This window comes from Rana temporaria, chromosome 4 (genome assembly GCF_905171775.1).
Source record: "Rana temporaria chromosome 4, aRanTem1.1, whole genome shotgun sequence".
Taxonomy (NCBI): domain Eukaryota; kingdom Metazoa; phylum Chordata; class Amphibia; order Anura; family Ranidae; genus Rana; species Rana temporaria.
In genome coordinates this window covers 402,392,386-402,413,079 of record NC_053492.1, presented here as the reverse complement: position 1 = coordinate 402,413,079, position 20,694 = coordinate 402,392,386, and the positions used below count along the sequence as shown (strand labels likewise).

At 40.6% G+C, this 20,694-nt stretch overlaps 1 protein-coding gene across 5 annotated transcripts in view; it reads right to left on the bottom strand.

Annotated features, from left to right (window-relative positions):
- EHBP1 (EH domain binding protein 1) overlaps positions 1 to 20,694 on the bottom strand; it is a 636,728-nt gene that overhangs the window by 146,908 nt on the left and 469,126 nt on the right. The window lies entirely within an intron of this gene.

Genomic DNA, 20,694 nt, shown 5'->3' with positions numbered 1-20,694 from the left:
GAACTGTCTGCAGTGATATGCAGAGAAAGAGGGAGTCGCATAATAATATGGAAATTGTCTTAATTTTGTTGACTATTAGAAGTATAACGACCGCACAAACCGTAATTAATTTTACAAACAGAGAGTTGTTGTTTCTTTAAAGTGGATGTAAACCCACTCTCATCCTTTCTAAACTACTGCCATAGTGCCTTACCTGCCAAATGTTTCCCCTCTGTCTGTTATAAGAACTGAAAAACTGCAGATTCTGTGGGTGGATCTGTTGTCTGGAGCTCTGTGGGTGGAGTCGTGATGTCAGTAGACGCCCCGCCCTCCTCTACACTCTCCTTGTCAACATGCAGATGTTATGAAGGGGATGGAGGATGTTTAACATTAGTTAGATTTAGCTTGGAATTCTTCTTTAACGATCTCCTGCTAATTTGACTCTCTGGCCAAATTAAATATTTAGGTGACAATGGAGGAGCAAAAACATTTAACTGCTACTCTAATATCCATAATTTGTTAGTCATCAACTCAGTGCTTAGTCACTGATCACATTCTGGCCAAAGTGCTTGAGTTCAGCAATGCTACACAGCTTGGCCTGAACATCAGTCACTAAGTCCCTCCCGTCAAGTTAAATGGACAAATGTCTTGGCATTTAGTTATAGGAATTCCCTGCAGAGGGTATGAAGCTGGGGGTTCTTCAGGATAGTATTTCTGCACCTCTTTTTAATTTAAGTGTGGCAGGAGGGTTTAGCTTATAGTTTTCTTTTAAATATATTATGGATTCTCTTTAAAGTTAAACGGTGTGTGTCCTATTTAAAAGATAAACTATAATATTTTGGGTCACTTTCATACTTTTTTTACAACCTTTCTGCAATTTAACACAAACTTTCTTAACACAAGAATTCCAAGAGTGCTGTGGGTTAATTAATGAGTAGACAATAGAGAAATCAGCTGTCCCAACAAGGCATAGACAAAATAAGAAAAAAAAATGTGCATTTTTGCATACATTTGAAAATAAATATGAAGATGTGCCACCGTGATTGACCGAGCAATCATCTGGGACCTGTGACGTGTCGTAGATGATTGCGAGAGGGAGGGGGAGAGGTGACCTTCCTTCTGGCCCTGCGGTGCCCAGGGAGGAAGTGGGAGCTGAAACCCTCTAAAAAGACCTCCCCTTAAAGCGGAAGTTCTGTGTGCAGCAGTACCCCTCAGCCCCCTAATACTTACCTGAGCCCCATCTCGAGCAAGTGATGTCCACGAGTGCTTTGGTCATCTGTGACTCTCCGTCCTGATAGGCTGAGAAACAACAGCAGTGCCAGTGGCTCCCGCTGCTGTCAAAGTCAGTTAGCCAATCAGGAAAGAGAGGGGGTGGGCCAAACTGAAGCTCTGTGTCTAAATGGACACACAGAGCTGTGGCACGAGTGCCCCCATAGCAAGCTGCTTGCTGTGGGGGCACTCGACAGGAGGAAAGGGCCAAGAGAGCCAACAAGGGATCCGAGAACAGGAGGATCTGGGCTGCTCTGTGCAAAACCCCTGAACAAAGCAGGTAAGTATAACATGTTTGTTATTTTTAAAGAAAAAAAGGAGACTTTAGTATTACATTAAAACCTGAGAAATATACAGTACAGAATAAATCAAGAGCATGATTTCTTTGGAGGTAGCCCAATCCACCTCAAAGGTACAGCAATTTTCCTGGAGGCTAATACTCAAAGCATAAAAAGAACACCCCTTGTCTGTCTATATCACATCCAACAAAGCAACAAAATCAGATACATTTATAACTAGCACAGGTATAGCAAATGTGCAGAGCAGTACAAAGCAGAAAAATACAAGCATACCCCAGCATTCAAACTAAGTCCTACTAAAAGATAAGTCACCTTATTCAATAATACGTTACAGGTTTTACAACAAAGGAGCAAAATGAGACAGAAGAAAACATGAAAAATTTCAATAGTTTTGTTCGGACCCTAATTAACAAAGAAAATATGTATAAATCCAGTATACATTCTCTTTAAATCCAGTTTTAAATTAAAATAGAGATTGGATATGTGGCCAACCTGCGTTTCCCATATGAATCACTGTCATTGTCTTGATGCATTCACTGTTTAGCATACATAAATGAATTCACAATAGATACAGCTCTTTATTTTCATGAATATAACTTTCAAATCTAAATGGACTAAATGCTGAAAATAACTTTTCTAAACCTAATGTGTGTGGGGTAAACTTTACAGTTATAACTACTTTCCCTAAAACCATATAGGTGACAGGCTTGCTTTGTTAACTGTGACAAGTTCACACTAATAACTGTTTGCAGATTCAAGTTAAAGTGGTTGTAAACTCTGTTATACCACTTTTATCTACAGGTACGCCTATAACAAAGCTTACCTGTAGGTACCTTGAATATCTCCTAAACTTGCATAGTTTAGAAGCTATTTAGAATATGCGCTACTGCCGACATCATCTGCGCATGCAAGCTGAAGAAAACGGCTCCTGGCGCATCATCTGGCAGCTCCCGCAAGCATGCCGGAGCCGCAAACCCAGAAGTAACTCCGGTGGAAGACGTCTACGCTGTACTCGGAGGGCCGATGCCGGTCCAGGGCATCATTCGAAGGTAAGTATTTCATAATGAGCTAGTATGCAATACTGGCTCATTATGCCTTTGTCTTGCAGGGTTTTTTCCCCCCGAGGTTTACAACCTCTTTAAGTCAGCATTCATAAGATATGTATAAAACAGATACACATTTATTTAATATATGATTAAGATGTTTCTCCCAGATCTGTAATCACTGTGAACCACACATTATTTTCTTATCCAAATTCATTATATTACTGATATGAACTGAAGCAAACAGCAGTAGTGACTAAACCTAAGATTTTTTATGTAATTGCAAAAGCAAAATTATAATGGGGAATTTACTGTCTATACCTGCAAACCACATTTTTGAAACGGTAGATAAATCAACCTTATTCTTAGGAAGTTTCTTAATCACCAAGCCCTTAAACGAATCAAAGTTTACTTGTTTCCTAGAAAGTTTTTTTTCTCCATTTTCTATAGGTCAAGCCAATAGTTACAGATATGATTTTTGGAGACCTTTCTATTATTTTATTTATCAATACTTAACATGTAAAATTAATCCAATGAGATTAAAGTGTCAGATTAATCTATTACGGATTTGGTTGAATAATCTACTTTCTTCTGGGATATATTTTCTGTGTGAGAGATCTAGCAATGCAATCTCCTCTCCCCTGGCTTTGACACCCACGGAGTCACACTCTTCCTGCTGCATTTTCTAGAACATAACTGAAAATCTAACACAAAAAACAAGATATTTCCCTGCAATAGCCTCTGAGTAGGCTCTGGAAACCCAGGGGGAGATATTATTTGGCTACTGCCCCCAAAATATATAATAAACAAAATTTTCAACCTGCCATCTACTGCCATAACATTTTGGGTGGTCTTCCTCTGTTTTTGTACTCAGCTTAAATCTTTAAGGCACAGGGGGCGTTTTTGTTCACTAACAGAAATAAGAAAGCAGTTTTCTGGTGTGAACAGAGGTTGCCACCATCTCTATGATATTGGAATATCATACAAGAAAGCGTTTATTGCAGGGTTTCTCAACCTTTTTTCAGTCAAGGCACCCTTTAAAATTCTGCACAATCTCGGGGGCACCCCATTCTAAAATGTAAAAAATGAAACAAATACTTTTCCACAATGCAGCAACATCCACACGTGTAGCACTTCCAACATTAGATGAGATTTATTCTCCCAAGGCAAACCTTTGCACATTTGAACTGACTATTATAACAATGTTTCTCTTTTCCTTCCGTTTTGCTCGTTCCCTTAGCTAATGTGACCCCAATGCTAATGGGGAGGTGCAAGAGAAGGGCGAACAAGGATACTGTGCAAGAGCCTGCCTATTAATCAAAGATGCCATGGGCTGTTAGATTCCTGACGAAGTCACGTGGGGTGTGACGTAACGCACAGGACGGAAGCATGGTGACATCACTTCCGGGTGATGGTGACATCACTTCCGGGTGAAGTATGCCATCTTGTAACACCCCAGTACACCCAGTTTGGTCTATATACTGTAAATGGGTGTTCTAGCCCTTTTTACTTGTGAGTAGTGCTTTTACTGTTTTATCTTTTAATAAAATAAGCTGCTACTGCACTATGGGAGGCATTCTTTTCCTTTTATTTTAGCACTGATCCATCTGAGAAAGGGATTTAAAAGGGACAATACGTCACCAGCCAGTGGAGACTGGATCTGCCTAAGAGGGATTATACTGAGCGTTTCTTGACTTGTCAAAAAATGAAGGTGCGCATGCACATCTGAAGGTGGTGGCGCGTAGTGGTGATACTTTTGAAAGATACACTAGTGTTTCAATATATATTTCAAACCGAAGAAGGATCACTTCACACTGCTAGGGGCACACTGATGGGGACACACTGATGGGGACACTCTGCTGGGGACACACTGATGGGAACACTCCTCAGGACTGGTGCCCAGAACTGGACAGCATAATCTAGGTGTGGCCAGAGCGGAAAGAATTATCGTTTTTTTTCTCTGGAGTTAATCCCCTTTTTAATGCATGCCAATATTCTGTTTGCTTTGTTAGCAGCAGCTTGGCATTGCATGCCATTGCTGGGACTATCATCTACTAAGACCCCCAGGTCCTTTTCCATCCTAGATTCCCCAGGGGTTTTCCCCCCAGTGTATAGATTGCATTCATATTTTTTGCCACCCAAATGCATTATTTAAAATTTTTCTACATTGAATCTCATTTGTCATGTAGTTGCCCACCCCATTAATGTGTCCAGAACTTTTTGCAAGGTTTCCACATCCTGCGAAGAAGTTATTGCCCTGCTTAGCTTAGTATCTTCCGCAAATACAGAGATTGCACTGTTCATCCCTTCCTCTAGGTCATTTATGAACAAATTAAATAGGATTGGTCCCAGCACAGAACCCTGGGAGACCCCACTACCCACCCCTTACTATTCAGAGTACTTCTCATTTATCACCACCCTCTGAACTCGCCCTTGTAGCCAGTTTTCAATCCATGTACTCACTCTATGGTCCATGCCAATGGACTTTATTTTGTGCAGTAAACGTTTATGGGGAACTGTGTCAAATGCTTTTGCAAAATCCAGATACACAACATCTACGGGCCTTACTTTATCTAGATGGCAACTCACCTCTTTATAGAAGGTTAATAGATTGATTTGGCAAGAACAACTCTTCATGAATCCATGCTGATTACTGCTAATGATACTGTTCTCATTACTAAAATCTTTTATATGGTGCCTTATCATCCCCTCCAAGAGCTTACATACTATTGATGTTAGGCTAACTGGTCTGTAATTTCCAGGGATGTATTTTGGGCCCTTTTTAAATATTGGTGCTACATTGGCTTTTCTCCAATGAGCTGGTACCATTCCACTCAGTAGAATGTCAGTAAAAATGAGGAACAATGGTCTAGAAATTACTTGACTGAGTTCCCCAAGTACCCTTAAGAAGCCATCTGGTCCTGGTGATTTATTTATGTAAAATTTTTCCCAAGTCTGTTTCTTATTATGTCCTCTGGTCCCGCTGATTTATTAATGTTAAGTTTTCTAAGTCTAATGTTAATTCTGTCCTCTGTTAACCATGGGGGTGCTTCCTGTGATGTGTCATGAGGATAGACACTTCTGGTTACTGAAGCCCCCCGATTCCCTCGTGAAGACTGAGGAGAAGAATAAATTCAATACCTTCACCATCTCCCCATCTTTGTAACCAGATGTCCTAACTCATTCTTTATGGGGCCAATATGGTCTGTCCGCCCCCCTTTACTATTTATATACTTAAATAATTTCTTGGGATTTATTTGCTCTCCTCCGCTATGTGTCTTTCGTGTTCTATCTTAGCCGCACCCTTACATTTCTTGTTGCATTCTTTATAAAGTCTGAATGCTGATGATGATCCCTCAACCTTGTATTTTTTGAAGGCCTTCTTTGCTTTTATATGCATTTTTACATTGGAGTTAAGCTATCAAGGACTTTTGCTCGCTCTTTTAAATTGATTACCCAGTGGGATGCATTGGCTAATGCCCTTATTTAATATGCTCTTAAAGCAAACCCATCTCTCCTCCATGTTCTTTGTTCCTAAGATTTTATCCCAATTTATGCCTTCTAGCAAGGTTCGTAGTTTAGGGAAGTTGGCTCTTTTGAAATTCAGTGTCTTTGTTTTCCCCTTATGTTTCCCATTTGTGTGATTTATACTGAAGCCAATTGACCTGTAATCGCTGTTATCTAAATTGCCTTGCATTTCCACATCTGTGATCAGGTCTGTATTGTTGGTAATCAGTAGATCTAGTAACGCTTTATTTCTTTATTCATTACATTTTGTAACATCTACTACACTTATGCCGCGTACAGACGGTCGTTTTTTTGATGAAAAAAAAACGACTTTTTTTGTGAAGTAAAAAACCGACGTTTTTGAAACTTCATTTTCAAAAACGACGTTGCCTACACACCATCGTTTTTTCAAAATGCTCTAGCAAAGCGCGGTTACGTTCAGCACTCTTTTCCATTGAAAACGTTGTTTTAGCTACACACAGTGATTTTTTGTGACACAAAAAACGACGTTTTGAAAAACGACACAAAAAATTGAAGCATGCTCGAATTTATTTTTTGTCGTTTTTCAGAAGACATAAAACGACGTTTTCCCCACACACGGTCATTTAAAAGGACGTTTTTAAAAACGTAGTTTTTTTTTCATCACAAAAAACGGCCGTGTGTACGCGGCATTAGTCTGTGCACTCTACTTGTGTTTGCTAGTTTGAAACTTTCTGCCTGCTTATTTTGAGGTCATGTTTCTGTATTTTTAATCCTACCTTAATACTGAAAATACTGCCATCCTGAGCCATATTCACACCCAAATGTAATAGGTTTCATTCAAGTCCCCAGTTTTCTTTCTTTCTTTACACAAAACTGTCAATATTAAGCCACTGCAGTTTCTCCTGATAGGTTTTGTCTCTCAAGCCTCGTACACACGCACGGTTTTCTCGGCCAGAAACAGCAAGACAACTGCTGGCAGAGCTTTCTTGCCGAGTAAACCGTGCGTGTTTACGAGGCTTTGAGGTTTCTTGTCAAGAAAACTGCCCAGAATCTCAACGAGAAAAATAGAGAACCTGCTCTCTATTTTCTCATCATGATTCTCAGCAGTGTTTTCCGAGAAACCCGAGCGTGTGTATACTTACCTGCCTCCACGGTAGCTTCCAAGGCATAGGTAGGGTGAAGCACGATGGTGGTGACGGCATGGAATGTGACGAGCGCATGCTCATTGTAGTCGATGACATCACTGTGTTCGTGCCATTCAAAAGAATGGTGGTTCTTTCGAATCGTACGTGTGTACACTCGGCCGGCAAGAAAATCTTGCCAGGAATCTCTTCAGGAAAAACGACGGAATCCCGGCCGTGTGTACAGGGCTTCAGACCTTTTATCATTCTTGCCTTGTCCTATCTCATCAATATTTTTGTGTGAATGACGTCTCCAGAAATGGACAATATTCTAACTAAAGATCTATACAGGGGAATTGCACCCTTTTCCCTCCTACTGATAGTTTCCACAATGCTAGGCCACACTGTTTGGTCATTTTGCAATCATCCTATATAAACTCCTGTAACTCATTTTCCTCTGTAGTTCTGACAATATTGTACACCAATATTGTATACTGTATCAGAGATTTGTTTTTCACTTTTTCAATATTTTGCATTTAGAAATGTTGAACTTCAGTTTCCACTGCTTGGACAGATCTTACAGAAATGTCACAATTCACATTTTTTTTCTATTTACAGCTTTGAAAGTTAATAAAAAAACACAAATCATTTATTTTCTTAACCACTTAAGACCCAGACCAAAATGCAGGTAAAGGACATGGCCAGTTTTTGCGATTCGGCACTGCGTCGAATTAACTGACAATTGCGCGGTCGTGAGACGTGGCTTCCAAACAAAATTGGCGTCCTTTTTTCCCCAAAAATAGAGCTTTCTTTTGGAGGTATTTGATCACCTCTGCGGTTTTCATTTTTTGCGCTATAAACAAAAATAGAGCGACAATTTTGAAAAAAAATATCCCCCAAAAATATATAAAAAAACGTTTTTTTCCCCTCAGTTTTGACAGATACGTATTCTTCCACCTATTTTTGGTAAAAAAAAAAAATTGCAATAAGCGTTTATCGATTGGTTTGCGCAAAATTTATAGTGTTTACAAAATAGGGGATAGTTTTATTGCATTCTTATTAATATTTTTTTTTTACTACTAATGGCGGCGATCAGTGATTTTTTTCATGACCGCGACATTATGGTGGACACATCTGACAATTTTGACACATTTTTGGGACAATTGTCATTATCACAGCAAAAAATGCTATACAAATGCATTGTTTACTGTGAAAATGTCAATTGCAGTTTGGGGGTTAACCACTAGGGGGCTCTAAAGGGGTTAAGTGTGACCTCATATGTGTTTCTAACTGTAGGGGGGCGGGGCTGGACGTGTGACCCACGGCTGGGCACTTAAAGAGGACGTACAGGTACGTGCTTGTGCCCAGCCGTGCCATTCTACCGGTGTATATGTGCAGGAGTCGGTCCTTAAGTGGTTAAAGTACGTGACATGTAGAATAACAAGATTTGATTGCGCAAAAGTTTATAAAACAGTTATTAAAAAAAAAAAAACGCCAAATCATTATCAGTGCATGCAAACACAACGAAAATTCCAAAAAACTCACTAGATCTAAAAGATAAAACTGTAGAGTGAGCAATAACAACATTTTGTAAATTTTACATGAATTGTTTGCTAAACTGTGAAAATTAAAAGAACACAATTTTTGTTGGCAGCGTATTGAAAATGAAGTTGATTCCTTGACGCAATGGTATTTTTCTTTACAAAAGCTGGAGAGTGCAAAATCTAGTACAGCTCTGCATAGAAACCAATTAGCTTCCAGGTTTTATTGTCAAAGCTAAATTGAACAAGCTAAAGTTAGAAGCTGATTGGCTACCATGCAGGCATCAAATTTTGCACTCTCCAGTTTATCAACCCCAATGCGCCTCAATGCATGTTAACTACAATACAGTGTTAATGTGTAAATCTAGCCTAGCTGTGGCCTTTATTACCAGGATTCAAATGTAATCTAATCTAAAGGCACCACACCTACAGAGAGACAGGAGGAGCACAGTAAGGGACTACCTTAAAGGGGTTGTAAAGGATTTTTTTTCCCCTTTACCTTAGTGCAGTCCTCCTTCACTTACCTCATCCTTAAATTTTGCTTTTAAATGTCCTTATTTCTTCTGAGAAATCCTCACTTCCTGTTCTTCTGTATGTAACTCACCATGCAAGGCTTTCTTCCTGCTGTGGAGAAAGCCTCTTGAGGGGGGAGGGGGCGAGCAGGAGTGTCAGGACGCCCACTAACACACAGCTCCTCTCTATCTGCAAAGTAGAGAGTGTCCTGACTTGCCTGCTTGCCCCCTCCCCCTCAAGAGGCTTTCTCCACACCAGGAAGAAAGCCTTGCATTACTGTGTTACAGACAGAAGAACAGGAAGTGAGCATTTCTCAGAAAAAATAAGGACATTTAAATGCATAATTGAAGGCCGAGGGAAGTGATGGAGGACTGCACTAAGGTAAAGGAAGCTATTTAGGGAAAAAAAATTTTTCCTTTACAACCCCTTTAAAGACCATGGCTTCAGACTTCCTGAAGTGATAGGTAGATGACAACCGCCGACATATGTTTACATACCTTATGGAAGTGATTCGCAGTTTGTTAAGAAAAGGGTTAGGTGTCAGGCACCCCCTGGGTGTAGGTTTATGGCTGCTGAGGAGTCCATGAGCTTACAGCCTTAGCAAATGCTGTGGACATAAGGGTTAAGCAGGCCATACATGGGTCGAATTCCGAAAGAATTTTCTTTCAAAAATCTTATCTGAGCATTTTGCTCCATTAGTGAGCCACAGCAATGGGCAATTTTTGTGCGGATATCGAATCTTAGTGATCGGGCATGTTGGAATTTTTTTTGCAAAACAAATGATTTTTGAATCAATGATGGGAGAATCGTGTGAGAAATAAAATCAAAAAAGAAAAGGCGCACGAGTTCAAGAAAAGAAAATTCCCAGGAAGAAAAGAAGATTTACGGTGTATTGTCACAGTTTGCTGCCTATCCTAGAATGCTCCGGAAGTCACGTGGCGTTCCAATGGATTCACGACAGTGCACACAAGTGAAACCTCGGTCGGCATCCAGGCTCTTTCCTTAACATCCCAGTGGATTGGAGGATGTTAAACAAAGAGCCAGGAGGCCGAGCGAGCCACCCGAGCGAAGCGAGGACGTGAGGCCGACTGGCCACTTTCCTCTAAATCCACATCGCCCTGAATGCCGGGTTCACTGGTGTGTACTGTCGAAAATCCATTGGAACGCATCGCACTTGCGTTTGGAACGCATCGCGCATGCGCAGTTGGCCACCACGTGACTTCCGCAGCATTCTATGATAGGCAGCAGACTGTGACACTACACCGGCCACAAAATTATTTTTCTGTAGCAACATAAGGTGGAATTTAAGGCTTGGTTGGCTGAATTTCGAAATCAAATTGTGGCATCATTGGATCACAAAACACTTTGTTTGATTTTCAAAAGAAAATTTGTTCAGAAATTGACCCATGTATGGCCTACATTAGAGAGCCAGCCTGCTACAAGCAGTTCTGTTCTGATGTAACATTTATGTCCATGGCAGTAAAGTGGTTAAACACATTTAAATACCATGTTTGAGGGCAGGGGTCACAATCACCTGGCAAGTCTTATCTTTAAACTGCAGTGTGAACAAACCCTAAGGGGGCTTCAGGAACTGGAGCCGACCACAACTGGAAGGCTTAAAGGGTCAGTTCACTCAAAACGAATGCTTCAATTTTTATGGTGGATACCAACGACATGAATCGCCCACCTCTTTCTCTCAGGGACTCTAATGCTGGACATACGCAATTTTCTAAAATATTCAACCGCTTTAACCAGCTCACACGTATGGATTGAACAAACCATGGCAACCTATCACAAACAGTACACATATATTCTTATGTCAGGCATAGTGGTAGGTTGTCCTAATTCATTCAACTGTTTGTAATCTAAAGTTGTTTGAAAACAAATGTAATTGATTGAAAAATAACTTTGTGCATGACTGGCAATGAGGGTGGAATGAGCCTGAGATTTCAGTTGCATCCATATGCCATTCTAAAGGCAAATCTAATTCTAATTCTCCCTCTTTAGGTTGTGCATTTTTACTTCTTACATTATAGAAAATGCAGCATGAGGAGCAGAGACAGGAACCTCTGTGCTTATATTTTACAGCTGAAATATATACAGACATATACAGTATAAGAAACCCAAAGTGATTCGGCTGGCCAGTGTTCACTAATAATTTAATGATTATTAAGGGTAGACTTACCCTTTTAAAAGAACCACTTAAGTCACATATAAAAACAGATAAGTTCACCTTTGGTAAGATGTAACATGCTACACATTTTACTGAAGAACACTTGCCTGCGCCACTCCAATCACCTGCTATGGGATCTTCTCCATGCAACTGCTACCACAATTTATAAAGAACACATCTGTGCAGAACTCAGCCCACACGGTTGCGTCATTCATTCACAGCAATTTGTGAGTAAATGAACAACTACTGTCTTCCACCGCAACAGATGGCTTGTGGTTCTCAATTAACTGCATGGACACTAGTGAGTGCCACCGGGTGCATAAATGACAGCGGACAGTTTTTTTTAAAGCACCCGATTATAGCCAGAGGCTTTAATAGGCTTAAAAATCAGGTGGGCTCGGGTCGCAGAGCATGCGCTCCGTTCCCACACAGGTGTGTTACAACAGCGAAGGTTTGGTGGCATACTGTGTGCCACCCCCGAAAAAATATTTCCACTGACCTCCACTGGGGAGCACTCTTGTAATTCTGCTCTCCAGTAACCGTTTACGTAACCCCCTATGGAAGGTACGGGCAGACAGTTATACCGAGATTCGGAAGGAACCTGCAATTGCACCCATGTTCTGCTGATTGCAGGTGCAATGCTCCAATTTTCTTTTCTTTTTTTAATAAATGCACATTTTTTTTTACCTTTAAAAATGTGTGCATTTATTTTTTTAAATGGGAACTTAGCATTTAAAGAACAAATACAGTGGTGTTGCTCTTATTTTCATACTGGCATTTATTTTCTGCACCTAGTTGTCTCAAAAATGAAATCCCAAAGTCTGAGAAAAGTTTGAAAAATTGCAGGCTAGTGTATTCACTGATTTATGTTTTCTCTCATTCTTTGACCCCTCTGCAGGCTTACCCACAAACAGCACATTGCAAAAGCATGTGAAAAGAACCCTTAGCACTGTGAGATGCTTGCCATACCTGTCTGCTTGGAAATTAATAAAATGCAGCATAATTTATTCTTGGTAAGAGCAGGAAAGAGTTCAAATCCCTGCCAGGTTATTTATTTATTCTTGCTGCCTAGGTTGGGGAGATTTTCCTTCACTTTCTGTCTCTAGGACTCATCAAGAATTTTCCCTACGGTAAAATTAATTCGTCTCTTCACCCTCTAAATTATCACTAGAACAGGTGTCCCTATTGGAAGGCCTGACCTCATTTTTTTCATGCAGTGACCACTCTAGAATTTTGGACATCCTCTCACTTTCAGTTTCAGTGACAGGGGTCACAGACAGCAATAAAAGCATGACAGAGGGGCAAACCTTTTCACACGAAATCCAAAACGCCTTTAGATACATTTATATTAAGGGAAGCAATGCTTCTGGAGCCCATTAGCAAGCTACATACTAATTTTATTTAATGTCTTAATTCAAATTTTTTTTTAAAAAAGATCAGAAAGGTTTATATAAATTAAAAGCACACTTATAAAAAAAAACTTCTAAAGAAAGTGAAGGTTTTCCTCCATCTGCTAAACTTTCAGCAGAACATTTTTACGGAGCAAAGTGTATTCAGCAGGCGATTGATATCAATTGCAAAGCTTGTCTCAGCTAATCTCTTCCTCCTTTCCAGCAACCTTACCAGGGAGGGATTCTATCGTTTTATAGTCCCACCGACTTGTACAACAAGAAGAACTAGTTTCTAATTTTATGCCCATTCAGATAAAGCACTAATGCTGTATGAAGTCTGAAAAGGTAGGATTAGAATACAACCCTACTGAACTGCATTTCATCAGCAATACCTTTCCAAAGCCAGATTTGTAGGTAAGCCCTTTACTGCGACAATTGTTATTTTTTTTCAGGGCTTCCAATGCTAATACTGGTAGCAAATTCAAATGGGTCTATCAACATGAAAGATCCCAGAAGGCTAAACCGCAGCAGTGTGTGGGAGCTGCAGATACCGAGGTCCTGTGTACCAAACAAATATTTCATTTTACACCTAATCTTTTATTATTTTTATTAAGTGTTTTGAACGTAAATAGGGGAAGGCTAAGATGCATGACTAATAACTAGGCCTGCTGAATGCTGAAACTGGTTATCAAAAGCCACCAAGACTTTGCCCTTCCTCTGCATTGAGACAATCAATAATGAGCCAAGCTTATTCTCCAGCCTGGAGGAGGCTGGGGATGCTTGAGCCTCTGGGGAGGGTAACAGTTTATTCTTCCCTACAAATACACAGGGCTGCGTTTATCAACATACAAAACTGAATTTTATTAGAAACGCTGATGCGCAAAGCAAGCCAAGTCCAAACCACTCCCCTGAGAGTAACAAGGTACTCCTTGGCTGTGGCATCAAATATTCCTACGAAAAGCAGAACAGTAATTAAAACATTTGTGATGCTTCACTACTCAAAAATATGGTCATCAATGTTTCTTAAAGTGCATCTGTCATTTCGTCATAAGTAATCTGTTGCAAAAGCTCCGGGTTATGAAACCGTAAACTTTTCACTGCTTTTATTACTGTTATGGTTTTCATCTGTCTTGCACATACCCAATTTTGATTTTGTATAAAACATAATGCTGTTCAGAAGGCGGAAGTATATTGTTTTTCTGTTATCCAGTGTTGACGGTTTTACTGCTTTCTGAAAGTGTCTACTTTAAGACCTAATTTATTCTAAATTTATTGTAAATCTTAGCGCTCTTTCAGACCAAGAGGTGCGTTTTTCCGCATTTGAACACACTGCATTTTTTAATGGACTGATCTATGTGTGTGAAACACACAAAAAGGTGCCAGCATGATTTTTACAATTGTGTCGCATCAAAATGCATGGTACTGCATTTTGTAGCGTTCAGTGGCCGTAGGTTGTAAACCATCACCCTCACATCCCCTGCTAGCACAAACCATCCCTCACTCAAAAATCTCCCCTCCTAGTACAACCACTCCCCAAATCCCCCCTTCTGCCACTAATCTCTTACAATATCCCCTCCTGGCACAACTAAATCTCCCCCTCCCCGATCCCAAATCCCCCTCGTAGCACAAATTTTGTCCCTCTAATCATCATTACAGGAGTAATAAAGGCAGCAGAGAGGAGGAGTGGCCTTTAGGACTGGGTGTTAGCCATAGCTGGGAAAGGTAGCAACCACTAGGAAAAATTTCCTTCCAAGGAAGAAGGATTTAAGTCTTGGGGCTTAGACAGTCCCTTGACAATCCCCTCATCTTTTTTTCCCCAGAAAATCAGTGCAACTTCTGTCAACACCTTCTTTCAGACTTAAAACACTTATGTAAAGGCTCAATACTTCAAATCCAGATACCTGTGCAGAAGCTTTTAGTCGTGTATTCACAATGAATGAGAAAATGGTTTCTTCTACTTGCAGCAGAGCCATGACATCATTCTCTCATGATGCTTTTCTCAGAAAAAGGGCACTTTGCCCAAAGACAAACGTTGTAAAAATTTCAAATTGGGAACAAAGGCAGTGTCTACCCTTTTTCTCTTCTACTTTTTATTCTTCTTTATTTTTTGAAGGACAATCCTACAATTTTAATCAAGACCTTATTTTGAGTTGTGCCACTACCACATACAATTTCTACATGGTTGTGTAGATATGTCAATATAAAAGTTAGGTTAGGTTGTACAGGGGTTTAAATTTGCAGCATTGTTTCAATTAGGGCTCATTTACAATGTATCTTACATTGGGGTGTTTGGCAGGAATTCCAGAACTCTTGTCTAATGTCTCAGTTCACACATCAACATTTAGGGCATTCTAGCATGACAGTACAAAAAGTATAAGCAGGGAGGATTTCAATTGTGGGCAGAACATGACCTGAAGAGCACAGTGGTTTCAATGTCCTTCTGCATCCAGAATAGTGTGAGCACAACCTAAATGAATTAGGATCATAATCACCTGGGGCGCATGCATGTAGAGGTCCTGAATAGCTGCATTCTAGGCTAGTTCCACTTGGGTGATGTTTTTAACCCTCTACATGCTACTTGTAAATGGGCACCCACTGGAATTCATCTGCGGGTAAGCGAACAGCTAATAGTCTCACCCCGTGGGACAATCAGAATAAATCCTGCATGGCAGTGGACTCAAAGCCACAGTGGCAACCTGCAACCAAGATGGTGCCGAGCCTGCGGAAAGACAAAACAACAAGGGTCACCCTTCAGCCTCCAACAGTTTCCTTTGGCGTGGCGATTGCAGAAAATGGATCTGGACCCGGCATGGCTGGATAAAGTCAGAGACGTTGTTTATAAAGAGCTAGCTGTTACTATTAGCAAGTGGCTTTCATCTTAAAAGGGACATTAAGGTGCTAGGCCAACGCACAGCCCTTAAGGATACCAGGATGGATGCCACAACCACCATTCTAGATGCCTGTGAGACAGCCCTAGAAGAACTACAAAGTAAGATTGCCACTCTGCACTCCCAATTGGAGGAAGCAGAGATTAGGGCTAGAAGAAGCAACATTAGAATCCGGGGGCTCCCGGAGAGCATTACAGACCTACAAGGCTCTACTCAACTTGTTGCAAGAACTGGTCCTGAACATCTCGTCGCACTGCGGCTCCAGTCCTTAAGGCGCCCCAACAGGTCATGTTTTCAGGATTTCCCTCAGAGGAAATGGCTGTGGTAATTACTAAGGCAGTGGAACTGATCGATTCACCTGTGCAAAATAATGGAAAGCCTGAAAACATGACCTGTTGGTGTGCCAAAGAGTCTCAAAACCTCTTTTTTCAAAATTTACAGTCCAATGACATCAAATAGAATTGGGGCTTCTCCTTTAAGCTGATGTTTTATTAATAAGATTCCTGCTATAATGCCACTACTCCAGAGATGTCTTCAAGATTCAGGCCTGGGGGTCCCTGTGGATCTATGTTCTCAAAACCCGATTCCTTCTCAACAACAAAGCACCCCAAGACAATTGCAAGCGAAACCCAGCCATAAGGTTCAACAATCCCCCTCTCAGAGGTCTCAAGTATTTAAACTCCTCTACTCCCAGGCATTCCAGTCGCAAATAGAGGACTGAGAGAGACATTTAAGGCTACAATTCAAACCCTTAAAATGACATCACTTCAGCCTCCCCCTCTCCAACATACCAGCTGGTGACTCCAATTTACTGGGAATATCTCACATTTCCCACTTACCTCTGTAACAACCTCTTGGCTATGGACTACTCTGCTATCAGTTTCTTGTTCCTCTGATCTCTCCTGGACACAAACTCTTAATGGGCCCATTTTTAACCACCTACTTGCCTTACAAGCATTCAACAAATCGTGAGTATTTATATATCAGGTCCCGTTGGGCCTCATACTGGCCTACACCTGCATGCAACCTCTAAACCCAATCTTGACCCATACTCTTGCAGTATGAGACTAAATCAAATATTCAGCACGTCTATTATCCCCACATGTCCCACTCTTGTCAATCTTTTTTGTTGTCCTATTTTTCCTCTGGGATTGGAGAACCCGCAGAGCTTCTACTAATGGCGCAAATGGGGGCTCACGGTGGTTTCGATCTTTACCAACTACTACTAGGGCATCTGCTGGTTCCAACATCTACGAGACTCGTATGACACACCCGCTTCTGATTGATTCCGTTATCAAATTCACCACTTTTTGGAAGGTTTTTACCTTCTGTGTGCAGCAGCCTCCCCAATACTTACCTGAGCCCCATATCGATCCAACATTGTGCACGAGAGCAGCAGCTCTCCCAGGTCTCTTCCTCCTTATTGGCTGAGACAGCAGTGGGAGCCAATGGTTCCCACTACTGTCAATCAAAGCCAGTGAGCCAATGAGGGAAGAGAAGGGGAAAGGACAATCCATGCTCCCTGTGTGAATGGACACACAGGAGGAGCCAAAAGCACCGGTGGGGGACCCAAGAAGAGGAGGATCGAGGCTGCTCTGTGCAAAACCACTGCACAGAGCAGGTAAGTAAGACATGTGTATTATAAAAAATCTGCTTTTAATATCACTTTAAGAACCAGAACCGATCCATGATGGGGATAGCCCTTAAGTCTACATGTTGTACCGGTCCCACAACCTAACTCATCTCTTTATAATAGTGCTCTATTCAGTGTAATACTAATGTGCAAGCTCCATCATACTGCTCAAAATGGGAAACTGATCTTGGTACCCTTCTAACACTTGAAGAGCAGAACACAATGTGGGAAGCCTTGTTCAAGCAATCCCGTAATGTGATAGCTCAAGAAAATTATTTTAACGTAATGTCACGTTGGTATTTCACTCTGGCTAGGATAGCCAAATGCTTACCAATTTACTCTTCAGGTTGCTTTTGAGGGCGACATGAAACATATCTGGTGGACATGCCCTAAGACAAGGAGACTATGGATATGGTTATATAATTTGGTCAATACGGTCCTCCGCGTTAACCTGAGCAAAAACCCCTGCGTCTTTACATAAACTGATAAAAACACATAACAAGAAGCGAAAATGTCCTCATCACTGACATTTTTATGGCCACCAAGCAGACAATAGCAAGGGCATTAAAGTTTTCCACACTTAGCTTTGAAGGGGCCAAGAGCCGTGTACATGGTACTCAATCTTTACGGATACCCATGACAAATTTTTACTCATCTGGCATCCCTACCTTGACCAATTTCCATAATCGTAAATACCTGTTTGCTTTCTGGAACTGTAGCATACCCACTATGAATCTGGGTCTGGCAAACCCGAGCTTCTGGGACACCTCTCCACCGTTTTCCCTTTCCTCACTCCCTGCAGTTGTGCTTTACCCTGCTCTCCCACAATCGCTCTGTCTTATCCCTTTCACTTTTTCTTAGATACCTGTCCTACACTTTTTACCCCAGGTAGGGTTGCTCCACCACAAAAGTGGTCCCTATTCATAAATAATCACAATAGAACTACCCTGAGCAAGGGCCACCTTATCTCATACTGATTTCCTACACCCAGATTTGTGACATTGCTTTGTGCACCTTACTGAAATTCTACCGTTAATATTTTGGCATGTACTAATCCTCTATAGCATAAGGGGCTGTTTACTGTTTATTGGCTGATGGTTTATTTGCGCTATAGCTTGGAGATACCTTATGCTGTTGTTCCTATCCTTAATGTGCTGAGGGCCGAGTTTTTGTACAGATTTTTCAATAAGCCCTTTACCAAACCATATCTGTATAACGCTCTTTTAATTTGTTTTTTTTTTATTATTCGATAAAAACAAAGTGAAATAATTATAATCACCTAAAAACAGCTGAACAATTGTAATATTTGGTAAAATTTTTAATTAAATTAATCAGGGTACTAAACCATAATTATATCAGCCCCCACCCCCAAAAATAAATGGATTGCAAACTCACAAAAACAAATCGCAGCAATATATGTCTGGGTTTGACCAAAGTCATAAAAAAACTAAAATACATATCAATTTTTTTTTTAAAAATCTGATAAAAATGTTTGATCTTATGTGTCTCCAGAGCACAAAAAGTGGCACATTTAACCCTTTAAATCAATTTCTATCATCCATGCAGACAAAAAAAAAAAAAAAAAAGCCTAAATCCCTACTGTTGTCTACTAGGCCAAGCAATGTGCTAACTATCAGTCCGATTAGCCACCAAATCCCATTTTAAGAATTCTTTGTATGGGAAAGACTTCTGCCACTTTACAAATGTATTCTGCTAAGCTCACTAATTCAGTTAGCCTTTTCAATTCATTTTATTAATCCTGAACTGGCTTAGTTTTACGTTAGAACAAAGCTGGTAAACAAATATGTAGCCTGCACTGCATACACATACACACACACACACACACACACACACACACACACACACACACACACACACACAGAGACATAAACATATACACAGGCATAAATATACACACGTTCTCCTGAAAAATAATGAAATAATAATTTTTAAAAATGAGATCACGACTGATCGAGAACCCCTTTTGTTCAGAGCCAAGCTGAAAGTCTGCTGGTGCTAGACATGCACACACTTTCATCACCAGTTTATTGGAACCGACAGAGTAAGGGAAGCAATGAAAGTCATTGTTACTGAGACTTCAAAAGGCTCCTCTATCCAGGGGAAGGAAATCCTTTCCGTCAGCGATGGGGTCCCCTAACAACCCGCAGGTGGGTGAAAAGTTATACACAACTCAGAGCGTCTTAAAGCCTATGTGATATTACTGACAGGTTCTGCTTTCCTACCGTCTCCCTCCTCTCTGCTCCAGCGAACATAGCACTAGTCTGACAAGCAGTACTCACTAAAAAAATAAAAAAAATGTTGTTTTGTTTCTCTCTTCTCTGAATGATTCATGTAAAAAACAAAAAACAGTGCAAGCATAAGAAAATCGATGTTACACACGCCATTTTCATGTTTTGTTGTGTGCTTTTAATGTGTTTATGCTACTAGCGATATTTGCTTGCAGGAAACTGCAACAAAGTAAGCATGTTTAAAAAAAAAAAATCTCATATAGCTTCAGTTTTAACCACTTGCCCTCCAGAAGATTTACCCCCTTCATGACCAGGCCATTTTTTATTACTTTATTACTTTAACTGACAACAGACACATTACCCAAATAAAATTGAGTCCTTTTTCCCCCACAAATAGAGACATCTTTTGGTGGTATTTGATCACCTCTGCGGTTTTAATTTTTTGAGCTAAAAAAAAAAAAAATCGAATTTCTTCATCAGTTTATGCCAATATGTATTCTTCTACATATCTTTGGCAAAAAAATCCCAATAAGCATATATTGATTGTAAATGCCAAATCTTTTGTGCAAACCAAACTATAGGATATTTGTTATTTATTTCTTTACTAGTAATGTCGGCGATCAGCGACTTATAGCTGGACTGTGATATTGCAGCGGACAAATTGGACACTGACTGACACTTTTTGGGGACCAGTGACACTAATACAGTGATCAGTGCTAAAAAATATGCACTGTCACTGTACTGACACTGGCTGGAAAGGGGAAAGGCATCCAAAGGGGTTAACAGTGTGCCTTTCTTACTGTGGGGGAGGTGCTTGTACTAGGGGAATGCATAGATCCATGTCCCTGCTTTGTAGGAACACAAGAGGCATGCCTTCTTTAGGAGTCCACGATATTTGCCAATTGGCCGATCGGCTCCCGCTGTGTATAATAACAAAAATGTCACATTAAAAATGTCATAACTACTACTTCCAGACCGCCTGCCGTCGTTTAACGTCAGTAATTTGAAGAGAAATACCGTTGTTATTGTAGCAGCTAGCTGCCATAACCCCGATATCCTCTTCAAGAGCGAGCGGTGCACTTCAAGATAAAAGTGGTCTTTGCGGT